Genomic DNA, 14,432 nt, shown 5'->3' on the forward strand with positions numbered 1-14,432 from the left:
CTTAGATAGATATGTATCTTTGGGAAGAGTTTCTTGCCTTTAGTCTTCCTAGAATTCCAAAAATAAGTCATACAGAGACCCGTGCAAAACCTGACTTCTATTTCTTTTTCCGGCTATTCTAGCCAATTTGGGTTCAAACAAAAGACTTCACCAGGCCTGTTTAGGTCTAGGGAGTAAACCCAATCAATTTCAGCCATTGAATCACTCTAGAAATCGATCCAATTCAATCCCCAACTCTGCCAGTTGCATGCATATTTTTCCCGCCAAAAACTATAAAACTTGATTCATCTCGTGCGGATTGTCTAGCCAATTCTGGGAAAAAATAAGACCATTACCAGCCCTGTTTAGCCAAGAGGAACAAACCCATTTGATTTCAGCCATTGAATCTCCCTAGAACACCTTCAATTCTTCAACCCTAATTTTGTTCTTATTTTCCCTCCAAAATTCAAATTTCAAATGAAGAAGATGACCTCCCTTTATCCAGCAGTGGTTTCCCTTTAGCAGCTGCCTGAAAATGGATGCCCCTTAGTAATTAGGCTACCCTTTAGTAATTGGTCACCCCTTAGTAATTAGGCTACCCCTTATCCAAAGTGAGAGTCCATATAGCAATTTTATCCCACGAGTTAGCCAATTTCGCCGCAAAAGCTTATTTCTCCAAAAATACCTACAGGGACATAAAAAGCCATAATAAATATAAAATCGAGCACTAATAATATATACAATTGAGATTATATAAGAAAAAAATGTGCCTATCAAATACCCCCAAACTTATTATTTGCTAGTCCTCGAGTAAATTAAATAAAATAAAATCCTAACTCACTGACGCAGGCATCGTCGATTGCATTTAGCGTATGCAATAAGCCTTTAAACCCCTAAGTGTCCCTAGTGGCGGAGTGTTGTCTCCGGAGGGATTACAAGAGATATACCACAAAACCTTTACACTCCAGACCCTAGCTATCTAGGCAGAACCTTGGAAGGCACTAAAGAATCTCCTTGGTTGGCATACTTATTGCCTACAGGAGGAAGAACCCTGATGCGAAATTCCAATTGTTGTACACGAGTTTGCACTCAAGCATACTAAAATTCATATAAAGTGACAGAGCTCTACTCAAATAGTCGCACTATGGACATCAATATCCGGAGTCAAAACTAATCACATGGATTGATCAAGAAGATGGATATAGAGAAAAACATAGATGGTTTTGATGTTTACTAAGTGAACGGCGTTTCCCATATCTGTCTGAAGGCCTCCGCCAAAATGAACCTATCCTAATGGATTGAGATACTGGTCTGACTAATATCAACACAACTGGCATATACAAGGGAACCAGTGATCGATAATCCTAATTCTAGTTCAACACAACTGGCATATACAAGGGAACCAGTGGTCGACTTTATTCACTGATTTTTTTTTATTTATTTTTTTTAGCTTTTTCGTTTCATTCATTTTTTTTTTGATCCGTTTGTCTAGTTGGTCTGGTCTGGTATTTTTTTTTCTTTTTCTTTGTAACTCAATCACTCTAATTCACCCTAGCATTGGTAACAACTTGAATCATGGGCCCCACCTATAACTTAGAGAAACATGGTTTAAAAACAAAATAAAATAAAAATAGAAGTGAAAAGGACTCAACGAGATATGGTGAAACTATCATGTTATTTCTAACACCTGAGCTCTGTGCTTTTATGAATAGACTCTTCTAGATGTTTCCATCTAATCAGATTGGTTCCTCAACTCCTACGATCAAAATGCTTCCATCCACTTAGATTAGTTAGTGCAATCCTCAATAGGCATAAATTTCTAAGCTCTGGAGTTTATTTATTCATACTGCAACTAAAAAGTTTCTCCCATACCCCCAAACTTAAATCTATCATTGTCCTCAATGTTCTAAAGATGAAATTAAAAGCATGAAAAGGAGAAACTGTTACCATTTGAAGCAAAAGAGATAAGGAAAGATATTACCGTGTCGCATGAATGTTGGGTTACCTCCCAAGAAGTGATAAGTTTAAATTCTTCAGCCAGACTAAGAAAGGATTAGTCGCCTCATAGAATCATAAAGTAATAGCCGAAATTTTTGTGGGTCATCAAAACCAAATAGAGCTATCACAAATAAAAGGAATCTGCAACCTGTCAAAAAAAATAAACAAATAAAGCACGCCCTTGTCTAGTTTCCTGTTTAAGACAACTACATCTAGCTGTGGTTCAGGTTCAGGTTCTATAACTGGGTCCAAATAAAATATTTTCATGGATTGGAATTCCTCAAAGCTAAGATCCGGTTCAGGTATTAGAGTCTGAAGAAACTCAAGTAAAAATTTAAAAGTACATAATAATAACCTGAATAATTGAGGATCCTTAAAGTCAATCAGTTTTGACTCACTTAATCGACCACGATGAAACTGGTGGTCAATCTTAAGCAAATGTATCTACCCTAATCTCTTAAAGTAATTAGGTTTAGTCTCAAAACTAAATAATTGACACATCTGAAATTTATACGTTCCCACAATTGGTTGAAAAATATTTGGTGGGAAAACAAAGTCGATCTTGGTATCATAGCCTGGTCTAACCTCATCAACCAGAGGATGGGTTTCTAACAACTGAACTTCCTTATGGACATCACTAGGTTCAGGAAAACGTGTATGAAGATAATCTTGCAAAATGGTTGAGGCACATATGTCAAGTCCGAAGTGAGGGACCTTTCTAAGAGTTAAGGCACATGGAGAATGATAATCACCCCCAAACTTAGAGTTTTGGGTATCTCTAGATAGACTAGCTACAATTTCCTTAATTTCTAGATCGTTGGAATCCTGAAAATAGTCAATTGCTTCTTCTAGGTTATACTCAAGTGACGCATCCTCACTCATATTTAATAGCTGTACGAGTTCATTTTATTCGTCTAAGACCATCGTTTCTAAATCGCTAGACTCTAAAACGGTATTCTCAGAATAAACTTGTTCCTCTAAACCATTATCGACTTCGTAATCAAAAGGAAATACTACATCATCTAAAGAAGTGGTATCTCTAATCAAATCCTCGTCCTTTTGAATAGGTGAATAATCATTAAAATTATCGGGATCTGAACCAGAAATAACACTATCATCATAAAGTTCATTTGGAGTAACAAATTCCTGATCACTATGCCTACATATTTCAAATTCTTCATCAACACTATCTACATCATAATCATCATAATAACATGAAAATGGTTGAACCTCATCTAAACAAGTAGTGTTACCAATTTTATCCTTGTCATCTTGATTATGCAAATAAGTATCCTCATTTTCAAGGGTACTATTGGAATCACTGTATTGGAAATTAAGATTATTTCGAGCAATTCTTTCGTTCGTCTCAGCTATCAACTTGAAGGATTCCTCTATAGAAAGTTCTCTTTCGTCATAAACTAAGTTATTCATCTCAGCTAACTTACGTGTCGACTCCTCTAATTTCCTGAGGGACTCTTCTAAAGGAGAAATATAAGAATTTTGCTCGTATGACTGGTGCGTGTGTGGATAGTAATTGGGCTCATCAAGGTATGAGCCATAACCTTGAAAAGGCTGATGTTCCCAACCACTATTCACATTATGGTCAAAGTAGTAACGTCCATTTTGAAACTCAGTCGGATATTCGTTGTATTGGCTCTTGTAATACCAGTTCGACATTCTATTGCAGGGGTGTGAGTTGTCACACAAAATAAAACCCACTGACAGGGGATTCGTGGGTGGATAGAGTCTTACCTCCCGTACCAGACGTGCGATGAACCGTTGAAGTCGACTCAGGCCACCGACTTCGATGTCAGTGTACGAACCCGAGGGGCCGAGACAGTATCATAACTGTCGTCCTTCCCTGCAAACAGTTTATATTTAATCTTAACCCTTCCGTAGGGTTTTAAAAAATAATGTCCAGTCCAAAAAGTGTCCAAAAATAAAAAGAAAAATTACAAATACTAAAACCCTATTTACAGTTTCTAAAAATAAAACAAAATAACTATATACAAAATATTCTTCTTCACTCCTTTCGGATTCCTCTCTTCTTTCCTTCTTTGGCGATGCTTTCCTTTTATAGTACTTTTTTCTTTCCTTGTAGCTTCGCTCCAATCTGAAAAGAATCGAAAAATACCAAAGGCGTAAAAGAGAACAAAAATTCTAAAAGAAATAAAATAAATCTAAAACCTAAAACCTAAAACCTAATACAAATCCGCGTCGGCGGCGCCAAAAATTGATGTAGTTTTTAAGTGGTAGTAAAGTTCGTTCAACTCGGATTGTGTAAAGGTTTGATTTAAGAACTAAGAATAAAAATACTAAAAATATATTCACAAGGTTGTCACGAATATCGAGAGGTACTGAGACTTAGGATTTCACCACTAATCACATTCAATTGGTTCATATGATGACTCATAACAATTCTAGCTCTTTTGTTGACTCTTTTCTTTGCCAAAAGTAGATTTTATAAAGAATTAGATGTAAATCACAAGCATGACGCATCAAAAGTTCCTAAAACCCAGCATGCGACATCAAACAAAATCACAACTAATCAAGAAAAATCATAAATCGATTAAAACAAGTGAAAAAGTCATAAAGAATCAATTATAGTTACCAAGTGATTGTGAAATAGGGCTTCCTCCATCATCCCAGTGTTGGGGTTTATCTCCTCATGTCAAAAACACGCTCAAAATATTTAATCATGGCTCAAATAGGTGTTTTTATTGAAGAAGTGAATCTGTAACAGATATAATTGTTACAGAATCCACTGTTACGGAAGCTGCCCTTACAAATAAATTCTAACAGGAATAGTTGTTGCAAATCTGTTACAAAGTATTGGATTTGAAATATTAGGTAACGGTTTCTTGCTAAGTTGTGAAGTGTTCTACGACGTTGTTCTTCAGCAGCAGAAACGTCTTCTCTGCAACTCTTGATTTTCACCTCTGCAGCTTCACCAAGCCCTCAACTCGGTCCCCCAAAGTTTCGACTCCCTTCTATGAACTCCCAGCAACTTATATATAGCCAACAGAGCGATTTAATCTCCCCAAAACTTCTCGAAATCTCTTCTTTTCTTTTCTTGGCAGTTACGACAATAATCTCTTCCCAAAATTGTTTCACGCGTTTCTGAGCTTTCCAACTTATCTCAAACTCTTCCTTAGATAGATATGTATCTTTGGGAAGAGTTTCTTGCTTTTAGTCTTCCTAGAATTCCAAAAATAAGTCATACAAAGACCCATGCAAAACCTGACTTCTATTTATTTTTCCGGCTATTCTAGCCAATTTGGGTTCAAACAAAAGACTTCACCAGGCCTGTTGAGGCCTAGGGAATAAACCCAATCAATTTCATCCATTGAACCACTCTGGAAATCGATCGAATTCAATCCCCAACTCTGCCAGTTGCATGCATATTTTTCCCGCCAAAAACTATAAAACTTGATTCATCTCCTGCGGATTGTCTAGCCAATTCTGGGCAAAAATAAGACCATTACCAGCCCTGTTTAGCCAAGAGGAACAAACCCATTTGATTTCATCCGTTGAATCTCCCTATAACACCTTCAATTCTTCAACCCTAATTTTGTTCTTATTTTCCCTCCAAAATTCAAATTTCAAATGAAGAAGATGACCTCCCCTTATCCAGCAGTGGTTTCCCTTTAGCAGCTGCCTGAAAATGGATGCCCCTTAGTAATTAGGCTACCCCTTATCCAAAGTGAGAGTCCATATAGTAATTTTCTCCCACGAGCGCAAAAACCATTTTTTTAGCCAATTTCGCCGCAAAAGCTTGTTTCTCCAAAAATACCTACAGAGACATAAAAAGCCACAATAAATATAAAATCGAGCACTAATAATATATATAATTGAGATTATATAAGACAAAAATGTGCCTATCAGTTGGGAATCATCAAAATTATCCTACAGCTTCAACACTTGCTCATGAAGTGAATGCTACTGTTTCTAACATCTGTGGGAAAATGCATGGACGTTGGTTCGGTCCTTAAAATTTCAATCGCAATAAGTTGTGTGGTCATAATTCTCATCATCAACATGCTCCCTAAAAAGAAAGAAAAAGTCTTGGAAAGGAATTCAAAAAAGCATAATGAATTGGTATGTTATCGATGCGTTAATCAGAGCACTGAGAAAATATATGTCGTATGCCTAAGTACCCAGTTGATCTTTAAAACTTCCATTCAAAGCAAAAAGAAATAACGGTAAAACCAGCTTTGTACAGTATGAAATACAAATGATAAAATGTTCCTTACAGATTTTATAGGGATGCATTTCAAAGTGATATATCACCCAAATCCACTCCCCCTCCCCCCTCCCCTTCTGGTACCAATCCATTCTCCTATTTTCAACGGATCTTTACGAGATTGGTATTTGAAACATGTCCTCTTGGATGTCTCCTCCATTCTTCCGATATAACTCTTCACACGGTATCTTTACAGATATCATTCACAAGTTGCTCGTTCAAGAGAATCTATTGAAGATTTCTTAGTTTAACACATCAGATTTGGTGTGTAAATTTACGGTTTTTAATCAGAATTTGAGAGTTGTCCTTTTAAAGAGAACCAAAAACTTTGTTCATGACATTGTTATAATTTTTTTTTGTTGAAATATGAAAACAAATAGATCTGTTCCTTTGTAAATTATCTCATATTTTCTGTAAATCTTCCAGTGAATGTTGATTTCTTTTATGATATCATCATGACCCAGTGGTGTTTTGGATATGATATTCCTTAACAGATTGTAAGACTATACTGTTGCAGCCTCATTCACCAGTTGTGCAGTTGCAATAGTTCTTCTGATTGATATGACAGAACTCAAGCCAATACTTGCCGATTGCATCCTTAAAGATAGGTTGCAACTGGATTATTTCTTTGGCATCCATCTTCAAAGTAGATATTGCTTTGGGGCAAGAGGTTTCAGAAGATAAATTGAGGTTGTTTGGGTTGTAAGGGTTGGGAGAGGGGAGGGGGGATATCTAATGGGTTTATAAAAGGTTTGGGTATAAACATGATCATCATGTTTCCAAAATGAATGCATCAGAATACTTTCATGCTAATTTTCTAGGATAATTGAGTTGATATTTTTTTGAATTTTGAAAAAGAGGGAAAACTTTCCATTTCTATTGTTACAATTACACACATTTCAAAACAACCGATTTGATTCGATGGTTTCACTAGGTTTGATTGATGATCTTTATCTTATCTATAATGCTTGATTATGAAACTAATGATTATGAAAGAGTAACAATAGTCGACTATAGAAAGGATATACCACTTCAAACGACTTTTGAATTCCACAACTATGATGAGGTGAACAACACCACTGCGACAAACTCATAATCAAGAATTTTTGAAAGCAACCACTGTTTACCACTACTTGTGACTACACACGAATCAATAAGGAGATCTACATTAGAAGGGAAGCAACCTAAAATACAATACAATAGAATAATAATAATAAGATTCAAAAGAAATAAGGATATATAGAGTGTAATACTCGATACTCGGTGGTGGTTGGATGAATGAAATATAAGTAAAGATTTGTTTTTTCCTAACACCGAAGCCTTTTCATCACAATTGGCTCCAGAGCTGGCAGAAAACTCTACAGTTAAGCATGCTCGGACGGGAGTAATCTAGGGATGGGTGGCCTCCTGGGAGTTGTTGCTGGATGACCACAGCGGTGCCTGTAAAAAAACTCACACTTACGGATGACCGCGGTGGCTAAGTGGGGACAATTTCGGTGGAGCGACGGGTCATTACAAATGGTATTAGAGCCGAAACGAGTCACCTACCGAAGGTGAGAGAGTACGATGTACGGTTTGGATCAGGTACTGGCCTCATGAGGGGCAGAGAACGTTAGAGATCTAGGCTTGATTATATTTCGGAGCCGAGGATGGTTCCAATCTAAGGTGGTGGTATTGTAATACCCGATATTCGGCGGTGATTGGTTGAACGAAATATAAGTAATGATCTCTAGAGTTGGCAGAAAACTCTTCAGTTGAGCGTGCTCGGGTGAAAGTAATCCAAATATGGATGAACTCCTGGGAAGTTGTTGCTGGATGACCGCAGCGATGCCCATTGAAAACGTCACACTGCCGGATGACCGCAGTGACTAAGTAGGAACAATATCGGTAGAGGGCGAGTCATTACATAAAGTTTGGATAACTTGTAAAAAATATCTAAGGATTATTACAACAAAACCAATTAAGATATATTAAAACCAATACTTACCAGCACTAAAATAAATCAAAGAAAATTTTAGATCATAGCAAAAATCCAAGATTTAGCAAGATTTGATCAACCGATTTATATAAACTGAGTTGACTCAAGATCTCCCGATCCTCGAAGCAATTTAAACCTACAATATCAAACATACTCTCTCTACTCTTCCATGTGTTTATCTTTCACACCAAATATTGAATTAGATTATTTTGTGCTACGTATATTTTCGAAGATAAAATCGTAAATCCATTATATTCTTGTAAAATTGATCAGGCTCAAAAACTGTATAACATGTGGTTCCCATACTTCCTCCCACAGAATAGGATCCGAATCCATAGTTACCAAATAAATTCCCATTTATAGGTTCTTGGATGTAGTCTAAGAGCGTCCACAATGGACGACTAAACCCAAATATTTGGTCCAGTGGATAGGCGTAGTGGGACGGACCATCGATCAAAATTTGATCAAAGACTAAAATCCAGACCAAATTTGGTCGGCGACCAAGACCAAATCCAAATATAGTCGGGCGTTTATATAATGTCCGCCTACCCAACGGGCGTAGGTATAATGTCCGCTAGTAGCCGCGCGTTCGTAAAGTTAACGCCTTATGCAGGGGCGTTGGTATACCTTACGCCTGTACTAGACGTAGGTTAAATGTACGCCCCATCGGCCGTACATAAAGTTAACGTCCCTTAGTTGGGTGTTGATATTCTTTACGCTTAAAACTAACATCACATGGGGCGTTATCTTTATCAACGCCCCATTTTTTTTTTTTTTTTTAATTTTTTGTTTGAATATGTCGCGAGCTTAATCTATATAAACTCCCCAAATCAGGCAAAATCTTTACAAACGCCCCATGCCAGGCGTTATCTTTATCAACGCCTGATTCCAGGCGTAAGCTTTATCAACGCTTGACGTTCAGGCGAACATTATACTAACGCGCGACCAAATTTACTCTTTTTCCACTACGCCACATGACAGACTAAACCCAAATTTGGTCTTTTTTTTTAGTCTTTGCTCTTTGGTTATACTCGTACCACCGCAGTTGCTCTAATAAGGATCACCCCCATACCTATCAAAAAAAATTAAAAAAGATTTGACCACTTATGCACCTACCTGTAGGAGTCGGGTACCTCTCAAGCCGGTACAAACAACATCTTTTTGACGCTCCTCATTTCTCAGTCTGATTTCAGGAGAATAGCCCCACTTCTTCTTCTCCTCTACTCACGAGAAGTATCAAGTCTGTTAGTAACCCCAAGAACATTCTGATTTGGCGTTTCTTCTTCTTCTTGGATTATTCCTAGGATTTTGGTTCTGGTTCTGGTTCTTTCATCTCTGCCGTCAAACGTTAATCTTCTCACATTCCTCCGTCCAAAAAAAAACGTTTCTTGAAAGGTATGATTCAATCTCATTTTTGTGTCATTTCATTTATTCTAGGGTTTGTCTTTTTTTGGTTTAATTTCTTTCTCCAAATTAAGCTGTAAGCTATTTGGATCTGCCATTATGTTTGTAGAATTCCAGATAAATGATTTGTAGTTTGTGCTACATTGGAGAGTGATGATTATTCTAGGGTTTCTTTCATACAAATTAGGTTTTCTAACTTAATTCGATCATTTGATTTGAGATCATACAACCAAAAAAACGCGTTGAATGTGCATGAAACTGCTTTTAAGGATTCACCTGTGTATCCTTTATTTTGCTACTACTCACACGAATAACTCCAAGTAGATTACTAGCTTATAAATGAAGTCAACAACCGGGAAATCTGAATGACTCACTAGTTAGTGTAGTTACCACATTTAAGTCAGTCGCTTACATGTAAGCTAATTATTTTGAATCTGTGCTGTTGCTTAGTTCATCTTATCACTGTAATTGATGTCAGTGGTCGCATGGGATTGCACTGACAGTGACTAAGTTTATATGTTTTTCCATCGGTATACCTTGGAAAGAAGATGCTAAAACTGCAATCTAGTAGTCAGAATCACCTCTAGTACATGCTTCAAGAAAAAAAAAATCACCTCTGATATCAGACCCTATATCTTTTTCATGCCAGCTGGAGAGAGTTTGGTATTTCGATTTTCTTATGGGTAACGGAGATATTGCTTAATTGAAAAAAGGATAATCCTATTATCATACATCTTGGAGTTTCTACATATATCTCATGAAACATGCCAAAATTGCGAAATTACATAAACTTTGAACCAGTTTATTTATTTGTTTAATTGCATAACCTCTATAGCTGTTGTCTTTATTCGCATTGTTTAATGTGTCCTTGGTCAATTCCTTCTGACTCTTACTTCATTTTGTGATGCAGTTAGGACTTGCGAGTATTCAAGCTTGAATTGGCATAATGCTTTCGTTCGAGATGAATGACAGAAAAAGTATGTCGTAGTTTATTCTTTTCGATTATTCCCACTAATTAGTTAAGATTAGTTATTTGTAGTTTTCTCTGATTGAAGAAAGAATACTGAACTCGTGATATACGCAGAAACATAAAGCTGTCCTCTAATATGTCATTTATGTTGTGGATTAGAAAATCAAAATATCAAAATGTCGAACTTGCTTGCGACTTGTATCCAAATAGCAACACCACCTTCCAGCCACAGGGCTAAGGAGGCGCTGAGATCCTTATCTAAACATGTAGGTTTGAGGCCAGTTGACCCCACACTCTGCCGATATGATCTCTTGTGTTTTTTGGGCTGAATTATTGTAGTCCAGCTAACATCTTCGAATAGTATTAAAATGTTGAATTGGCCTTAGACTATGCTTCTTCATCTGTTTTTGTAACCTGCTCTTGTTTTTTCTCTGAAGTAGTGGTCGACACAATTAATAAACTATGTTTATATCTACAGCCTTAGAATCCTAAATTAGTAAATTTGGACTCCTAAAGGTCTTATGTTACTAGATCGTCTCATGACATCCGATTTATATTTTTTGTATTTTGATGCTCGTTGTTTTATATAGTTTTTATGTCTCTTTCTCATTTCTGAATTGGTTATACTCCGAAGTTATTTTGGCTTTCAATATAAAAGTTATATTGTATCTTCGTGGAAGTACACTATACTGATCCTATTGGAAAGGTATTTACTTTGACAGAGATTGATGGTTCAGTCCTTTCTTTAAGATAGCAGGCTATGCATAAATATGGATTTTAAAAATTTATAATATCTTTTCACTTTCTAGTTGTCTTACAAGCAGGGTTAATTTATCAGCCTGATGCTTTGTTGAAATCATATTGATGGTAATATATCATGTGTGTGTTGATCAGTTAAACTAAAATAACACTGTAAATAGTGTTAGGGGACATTATTGTAATTCTCTTTATGATATTAACATATATGAATGAACCGATGGAGTTCTTGTCTGAGCTTGTAAGACCCTATGTGGTTGCAGATCCGTGAGGTCAAACAAATATCTTGACCGTTCTTTATTCAAATACATACACTGAGATTGGACACACCTAGCAGTTTCGGCCTTAGGTAGTCTAGAAAATAATTACTGATGGATTATTCTGAAAAATGTCTTGGATTATCTGCTAGCATATGTTTCTGTAAATTGTTCTTGCTGAATGGCTCCAGAAAAATGCAAGTGCTAAAAGTAAAAACATTAAACTGACAGACAAATGTTATGTGGGCATGAGGGGAATTATGGAAATGCTCAAACTGAGCATTAATTGTGTTGATTTGGACCAATTTTTTGGAGACCTAGGGTTGGATCGTTAGTGAAATGTCCTTTTCCACTTCTTTTGGTGGTGGGGGAGAAAATGTAATCCCTCATTCCTGTGTGTTAGGCAGGCAATTGGAGTGTGATGTTTTGGGAGGTTTCTTATCATAGTACATATTTGTGTAAGAAGTTAAAGTGGCAATATGTTCGTTCATCTTGATCTCTTTTTGCCTTACTTTATAGGCTTACCTCTTGTCTTTTCAAGTGCTTCATTTTTTTAATTTTTTTTAATTTGCTGCTTCCTTAGTATATTTGTACTCTACCTGTCTCTGGTCATCTCACTTGCAATTTGGAAATGAAACAGAAATAGGGCTTGGATTGACAGGGTTCGGCATACTTTTCTCATTTTTGGGAGTTTTCTTCTTTGACAAAGGGCTTCTTGCGATGGGAAATGTAAGCAAGTGTAGAGTCTCATCTTGTTCACATGCTGTCTCTAGATTCTGTTTTATTTTTTGTTCTGGTTTATGATGACTTGCTTTATGATCCTCTAGTCTCATCTTGTTCACTGCTTTATGATGACTTGCTTCTTTGTGATAATCAGATCCTCTTCTTATCAGGCTTGATGTTGACCATTGGACTGAAATCAACAATGCAGTTTTTCATTTAACGCCAGAATTATAAGGTTTGATTCTCTTGTCTGTTTTTTTGCTGCGTGGTTTGTGATTCTTTTTGAGCTTACCTCTTACCTGGTTTCAGAATATATTGTTGTGACTTATTAAATATACTATGTTGAATGTTCGATAGGGGACAATCTCTTTTGGCATTGGTTTCTTTTTGGTCCTCATTGGATGGCCTCTCATGGGCATGATCTTGGAGGCATATGGTTTCATTGTGCTTTTCAGGTCTGTACTTTCTTTTTCGATTTCTTCCTCGGTAATTATTGATCTATCACATATTCATGGTTGTTGATATGAGGTTTTTCTACAGTGGGTTTTGGCCTACATTGGCGGTGTTTCTGCAGAGAATTCCCATCCTTGGTTGGATCTTTCAACAGCCTTTTGTCATGTCGGTAAGAAGATTTTGTGAATTAATATTTATTGCTTACTGATTTATTGTGTAAATTGAAAAAGAAAAGTTAATATATCATGTTTTCCTAACAAATTATTTTTGAAAAGACACGTTTTAGAAGCTTAGTTAGAGTTCTTTCCTTTGAAGAAATCGTTTATATCTGACATAAAAGTCAAGGGTTATAAGAGCCGATTTCTACCCTTGGACACCCATTGATAGATACACTTCAGACTTTTAGACTTCTTCTCCACTACCTCGGTCCTATGAGGTTGTGATTTAAGCATATTAGAAAAAACCAAAGCATGAAGCGTGAATGTGTAGTTGAAGGGGACAAGCAATACAAAAATTGAAATGAACTGATAGGTAAGCACTTGCAAAAGTCAAAAGCAACTGAATACTATGGTTTTTAAGGGGTAGAATCATGGTTAGTGGAGAACTGATCTGCATGTCGAAACATTCACAAATCATTAGCTTTATGGGGGAGTTTGTTCTTTTATTAGCCATAGCATAGTCCGTAGGTGGTGAGCTGTTTCAGCACCATAAAAAAAAAGGTTGCGAGTTATGGTTAATTTTGGAAGTTTCATTATGTTGGACGAGAGTCTCAAAGGCCATGTCATATCTAAATTGGCTGCTTTGCATGACAGTTACAGCCATAACATTGCCAAGCTTGTTATGGTGTACTTTGGTTCTTTTAAGTTAATTATGTATATTTACTGTAATGCCACCTTTCATAATTCTCTTTCAACCAGATATCTTTCATGCCCTTCTCTTTTTTATTTATTATTTTTATGGCAATGCTACATTTCCAGATTTTCCTTCAGCAAGATAGCATCTTTTCTTTTAACTGAAATTATGCATCTTGGGAGCATCTCGTGCTTCAAGGCCCGCACATCGTAACAGGTGCCATTGTCAAACTATTGATTACTTGTTTATGTGCTTGCAGTTCATGGATAAGTACAGAGGTAAAAGGGTGCCAGTCTGAGAAATGCTGAGTCGACCACAACTGAAACTAATCCTCTGCGTCTAACAGGCTACATAAGATACTTCTGACCCCGGATACTCAATGCTGTCATGTGATTTGGTTCAAATTATTGCTAATGAAAACCTTTAGTCAAAAGTGATACCTTATCTGTACAATCACTCTGGTTCATTCCTTGTTCGGCCGCTCCCACATTGTTGATATCATGTTACTTACAGGCGCGATCAGCTATAGCTTCTTGTATTGGTATACGCCATTAGGGTAAGTAGGGTTGGATGGCCAAATTAAGAACTCTTTTCTCTGGGTAATTTTTTTTAAATTTTTTTTCTTTCTTTTTTGTTTTACAATTTTGATCCGGCAATTTGTGATTGCATTTTTGACGTTCGGGATTGAGAAATAGTAGGTGAAACATTAAACATTTTACAATATATCAGTCTGTTAACTGATAGTTTTAAGCTTGTCTTACCTTGCAAATATATATGCCCGTTCTTGTCTAGCCTACGACAGAAACTCTCTTTCTTACT

At 36.6% G+C, this 14,432-nt stretch overlaps 1 pseudogene; it reads left to right on the forward strand.

Moving 5' to 3' along the window:
- Positions 1 to 9,361: 9,361 nt before the first annotated feature.
- On the forward strand, positions 9,362 to 14,347 carry LOC113321657 (annotated as a pseudogene).
- Positions 14,348 to 14,432: the final 85 nt, after the last annotated feature.

This window comes from Papaver somniferum, chromosome 11, assembly GCF_003573695.1.
Source record: "Papaver somniferum cultivar HN1 chromosome 11, ASM357369v1, whole genome shotgun sequence".
Taxonomy (NCBI): Eukaryota; Viridiplantae; Streptophyta; class Magnoliopsida; order Ranunculales; family Papaveraceae; genus Papaver; species Papaver somniferum.